The sequence below is a fragment of the Etheostoma cragini genome, chromosome 15 (genome assembly GCF_013103735.1).
Source record: "Etheostoma cragini isolate CJK2018 chromosome 15, CSU_Ecrag_1.0, whole genome shotgun sequence".
NCBI lineage: Eukaryota > Metazoa > Chordata > Actinopteri > Perciformes > Percidae > Etheostoma > Etheostoma cragini.
Window position 1 is genome coordinate 16,143,293 of NC_048421.1, and position 5,290 is coordinate 16,148,582.

The window sequence follows — 5,290 nt, forward strand, 5'->3', positions numbered from 1 at the left end:
AATCCAGGAAGTACAACACTTAAACAGAGGAGAGGTGAGTGAAAGGCAGAGTGGCTGGTGGGGGAGGTAATATAAGAGGAGGGAACACAATGCAGAGGGGATAAAGAGCAGTCTGGAGAAGATGGCATAGAGAGGAGAGAGGACTCTTCTTTCTCTTTGGAGAACTGTCTGGATGAATCATGAGGTGGACCAAACGCCATCCAGTTTAAACTAATGGGGAGGGAATTTATGGTAACACTTAAAGAATGAGATCAATAGGGCCAGCACTTCCAGCAGTGAGGAGAAGGTGGAGAGCTCTGGCACAACAGAGGGTCAATATCATCCAAATGGGATCAGTTACAGTTCTGTTAGAGCAGTCAGAGAGGAAGAAACAGAGGTCATTAGCAGTTACCTGGGGCCTCGTGACAGGTTTGTATCATCTCACAAAGTAAATGTTCAAACATTCTTTTACCCTTTACAGTCACTTTACTTTAAGTGGCACTCAAAGCACGCACTTGCAGTTTTCCCTCCGCCTGAATTTGCTGTATCTTTTTTAGAGAATGGTCTAATGTGACTTTGGATTGTCAAAGGGGTGGAAATCTGAGTATTTTAATGCAGATGCCTTTAATATGCTGCCAACTCGTTTTTCCATTTCATTTTTTGGATCATGTTTTCTTCTGGGAAAGGAAGTGCTACAATGTTGTGCCTCACGCAAGTTGGAAAGAGGTGATCAGGATGGAAAGTGGGTGTGTAAAGCTCATGAATCGGAGGCTGGAGACAGGGGTCACTGGAGTCTTGTGTGTGGTTAGGTGTAGGCAACAAAAGCTCCTAAAGTCAGGGAGAGATCCGGATTCCTGTTAAATGTAAAAAAAGTGAACATCCTGTCACACATACTTTTCAAAGCTGACAATTGTTTCCCCAATAACAGAGGACTGTGAGTGCCAAAGCATGACCATAAAAAAGTTTAATAAAGCTTACACGAGTGACTTTTGTTTTGGAAGAGCGGAAATTGTATGAAACGCACTTTAAATACATCGTCAGTGAACATTTTACCGATACATCCAGCATTATCATTTTCCAGGTTGCCAGATATGACACTTTATTTTTTATGTAAACGAAAATTGTAAATTGGTTCACATTACGTTTCCTTTACAATGTATTTGCCATTAAAAACAAATAGTATATAAGCATACATTCTAGGAAACACGGATGCCGGATCAGAGTTCTTATTGCGGTAAAAAATGACTAAATTGGCAGCAGCTTTTTGTTTGATTTGAAATCAGATTATCATTATGCGGAAACTACAATTATTGGTGGAATTGTTAAATTGTCTAAAACATTACAAAGTACGCAATTTCAAAATCAGTTCCTGGAGGGAAAGCCTAGCTTGGTCCTACCAGACTATGATACTGTACATTTCCTTTGTACAGAGAGTCTGGCCACTCTCCATTGACAAGTGTTAACTTCCTTGAAAGCAGGTACTCTGTTGAAATTTAAAACTACTGGAACGGCCCAGAGCTGCTCTGGATCTGCCATAACCAATCACTAATGTTTGGTAGTGACGTCAGCTTAGCGTCGCTAGCGTTAGCCAGCCAACACCGTCACCCCTGACAGGGCGAGCTGGAAAATCAAAATTCTTTCCGAACCCCGTGGGGAGGAGGGCCACAACATCCTTGCAACCCACAAAACTCAGAAAAGATTGTTCTTGCTCGGGCTTTAACGATATTTGGCTGTGGTGTTTCCACAACGGACCGAATGGCTGCTCGCATTCTTCTCACGGAACAACAACTCAAACTAGCACACAACCTCAACGTCATCGTTCTCAGCAACTCCCTCTGTTCGCTGATTGAAACGGTAAAGATTTGGCTGGAGAAAACCAAAGAATATACCGCAAAGTCAGACGCAGTACTGAAGGAAAATGAAAATTGAGCGGACGCACGTACGAGGGCGGGGCCAGGCTAGGGAACGCCCCCCTACCGGAGAATGTTGGATAATTCTGCTACAGGTTACAGTCTGTTCAGTAACAACAAAAAGTAGTTCTTTCTACGGAATCTACACATGAAAACTCTGCTATGGTTATAGTGTTTTCACATAAAATGGATATATATAAAAAAGTATGTGAATACACTATTTCTAACGCTGTTCTTTCTGCTTGACTAACTAAACCTGCTTCATGTCAGATTCACACCTCCCCACCCCCCAAAGGACACCCTTTCTTTTCTCAATCAGATTTTCTCCTGACCCTGAACGCTGTTAAGAAGGTGCTACAAAACCCTCGCTGATCTAAGGCCTCAGATTTGAGGGGGTGGAGGAGTGCAGTCTTTTGGGCTTTACTTCTATTAAAAACAGTTGTTCACTATGGAGACGCTGCCTTGCTCCACAGTGGAATATTTTTCTGGTTTAACAATAATTACCCAAGGTGTTTTTTTTTTAATATTCACCGCAAAATGCCTTTTCATTTACGCTCTGCTACAGTTGCAATATTACAATATTGCATTTTTCTCAGGCAGTGGGTGGATGTTTTTCGTAGACAGAATATAAAAATTTAAACAGCGAGGGAAAAGCTTTGGAGATGATTGAACAGGGCTTGTACTTATTTCCCTCCGTTTCCCACATTGCTTTTCTCTTTTCTCCGTTTTTCTCTGAACCGAAATATTGTACTGTAACACAATGGCTTAAATCCCAATTTAACATGTGGTACTCATCACAATATAGGATGTACATCCAAGATAAATCTTTTTTTTACCATTTAACCGAAACTTGAGGTAATGACACAAGCGTTGATCCAAGGTCTGACTCTCTTTTGACCGGACTACCATGTCTTTTTAGTCAGCCAGTGTCAATCTTGATGAACATTTTTAGTGTGGGAAAACTGGGGCCTGGAATAAGATCCAAATCAATGAAGAACTCCACCGACCACGTGCCTGTGGAAGAAAGGGGCTGAGAAGTCATCCAGCTGTCAGACATTTTATTTTATGATTTCAAATAGACCACCAGTCAGGTTGGTAGCTAAGGATTCTGGGTCCTAGAATATTGCTCTGCCACTTTATCCCTCCCCCCAAAAAAATACCCCTGCTTTTAACCAAAAATAATCCCCCTGGAATTTGTGGGCAATTTCCAGCTGTGGGCACCAAGAGTCATGACCACCATCCTTGCCACTGCCTTGTGTTTGTTTTTGCATGATATAAATTGTACTTTCTTGAGAGTGCACAAAAAGGAAAAATTCCATTTAGCAGCCAATTTAAAAAAGTCACAAAGGGTATTAAATCCTTCCATCTTTCCTGTAACTTTAGAATACACAGGAAGAATTTAAGCATTTTGGACGTAATTTTCCTTTGATTGTATATGAACCAAAGCCATTTTCTCTGTCGACCCTTTAAATATCTTAAATTCAAAGGAAATGTGATGCACACATGTAAAATGTCAATTTCGTGCCACCACCATGCAATTATTGTACACCACAACCACTGTGGTCTGGAAATGTGTTGGAGAAAGAATCACTGACATGACAAAAGGTGTGAAGCGCTAAAGATATGAACAGTATGGCCGCTTTTTCCCTCAGGACGGGTTTCAAATATTTGCACTTAACGGGTCACATGAAAAGAAAAGACCCAAGGCTAATATTGCAGTACTACATGATTGGTTCAATACATATTGTTTCTGCGTCGTTCATACAAACGTTTTTAATAATATGTTCCATTTTCACAGAATGGTAAGGCCTTTGAGTCTGCTTGTGATCGGGGGGGGGGGGGGGGGGGGGGAGACACACTTTAATTCATGAGGTAGTTTGATGAGAGGTCAATTGTTTCCATGCACAGGCACAGTAAAGAGTCCAGTAAAGTAAAGCCCAATATTACCATTTCCTGTGCAGGCTGGGGATGCAGGCAGTCGAGCTGTGCATTGAGGTTGGAAACAGGGCAACACATGCTGCGTATCAGAGAGGATTTACCTGTCTGTCTCTCTGCAGTTTGGCATGTGTTTGGCTTTGGTTTGGGAGAACTGGGAGGACTGGGACCTGCTGTCGGTGTGATGGAGAGTGTTGTGGTGTGGGGAGGAGAGGGTGATGACAGTGTTTAATCCCTCACTGTGGCACAGGCCTGCTGTCCACCTCACCCACACACACACAAAAAAAAGGTGAATCAGAGCGAACTCTTAACCCTGCAACCGAACACGACCACACTCGGGACACAGAAAGCTGACATGAGGGGAGTAAAGTACATGCATGTGGGGGTTGAAGCGCCGGAGTGGATGTCTGGATGGACACCAAGGTTATGTTCTCATGAGCTGGGTCTTGAGAATTGTTATCCCCATACTCCTCTGCAGTACCTTTAGTCTTACTTTACTCCATTAAATGCTCACTAACTCCAATGTGGAACCCGGGTTTTGCTCTACTGTACAACACTGTGCCCAGCTAGATGCATGGCATGTCTGTTTTGTTTTAAAGATCCAAACCTTTTATTATAAGAGTTTAGGCCAGCCAGGGGCTGCTCAGGGAAAACCATTAGGAGGTGTGTGGGAGCTGAGCCAGCCTCGATGTGGTTACAGTAGTGCAGGTCTCTGTCTAATGACTGGAGTGGCCTGTCTCTGCACTATAATGAAGGCAGGAGTTACTTAATCTTCAGCCTAACTTTATAAGGTGTCCTTTCAACCCTATTGGAGCAGGGATAAGTCTAACATGTCAGAGACAAATCCTTATAAAGAACTGCAGTTTGACTGACCATACTGAGCAGAGCTGACAGCCTGCTGACGTGCAACACTCACCTACGCTTGTAAGGTCAGACCCCCTTGAGCCTCCATTATTAAGACTACTTGTTTTATTGTTGCACGAGATATTGCATTCAGTTGGCGAAAGTGATTGGGCTGTAAATCCACTGATGATGGGAGGAATGACACAACAGAGGGCAGGAGAAGGGGAATGGGAGGCGGGGTTGCAATTAGAGAAGTGAAAGACCACCAGGGCAGCTGCTGCACAAAATCTCAGCTACCACACGTTTAAAGTATTCAGAAAAACATAGCAGCAGTACCAAAGTCAGCGACAGTGAGTGAGAGCAAGAGAGGCAGATCGCAATTTGAGTTGTACAAACATTTTTGGGTGGCAGAGCCGCTCTGGAGACCAAAATCATCTGATTGGAGTTGAAGCTCAGTGGGTGGAGACAAAGTGACTTTTAGAAGAAATACAGAAAACCGTGGTCATCTCATGCAAAACAATAGGCACTGTTTACTGTCACGTAGGGTTTACGGCCTGTAAAAGTCACTGACAGAAACAAAATCTTTAACTTCTGTTAATAAAAAGTAGGATGAGTGATTTTTT

General features: G+C 42.9%; 1 long non-coding RNA gene across 1 annotated transcript in view; it reads right to left on the reverse strand.

Moving 5' to 3' along the window:
* Nucleotides 1-2,181: 2,181 nt before the first annotated feature.
* Nucleotides 2,182-5,290, reverse strand: part of LOC117957944 — a 48,462-nt gene continuing 45,353 nt past the window's right edge. Inside the window, exon 3 of the long non-coding RNA XR_004659628.1 lies at nucleotides 2,182-2,903. This is a non-coding gene — a long non-coding RNA (uncharacterized LOC117957944). The remainder of the gene's footprint in view (nucleotides 2,904-5,290) is intronic.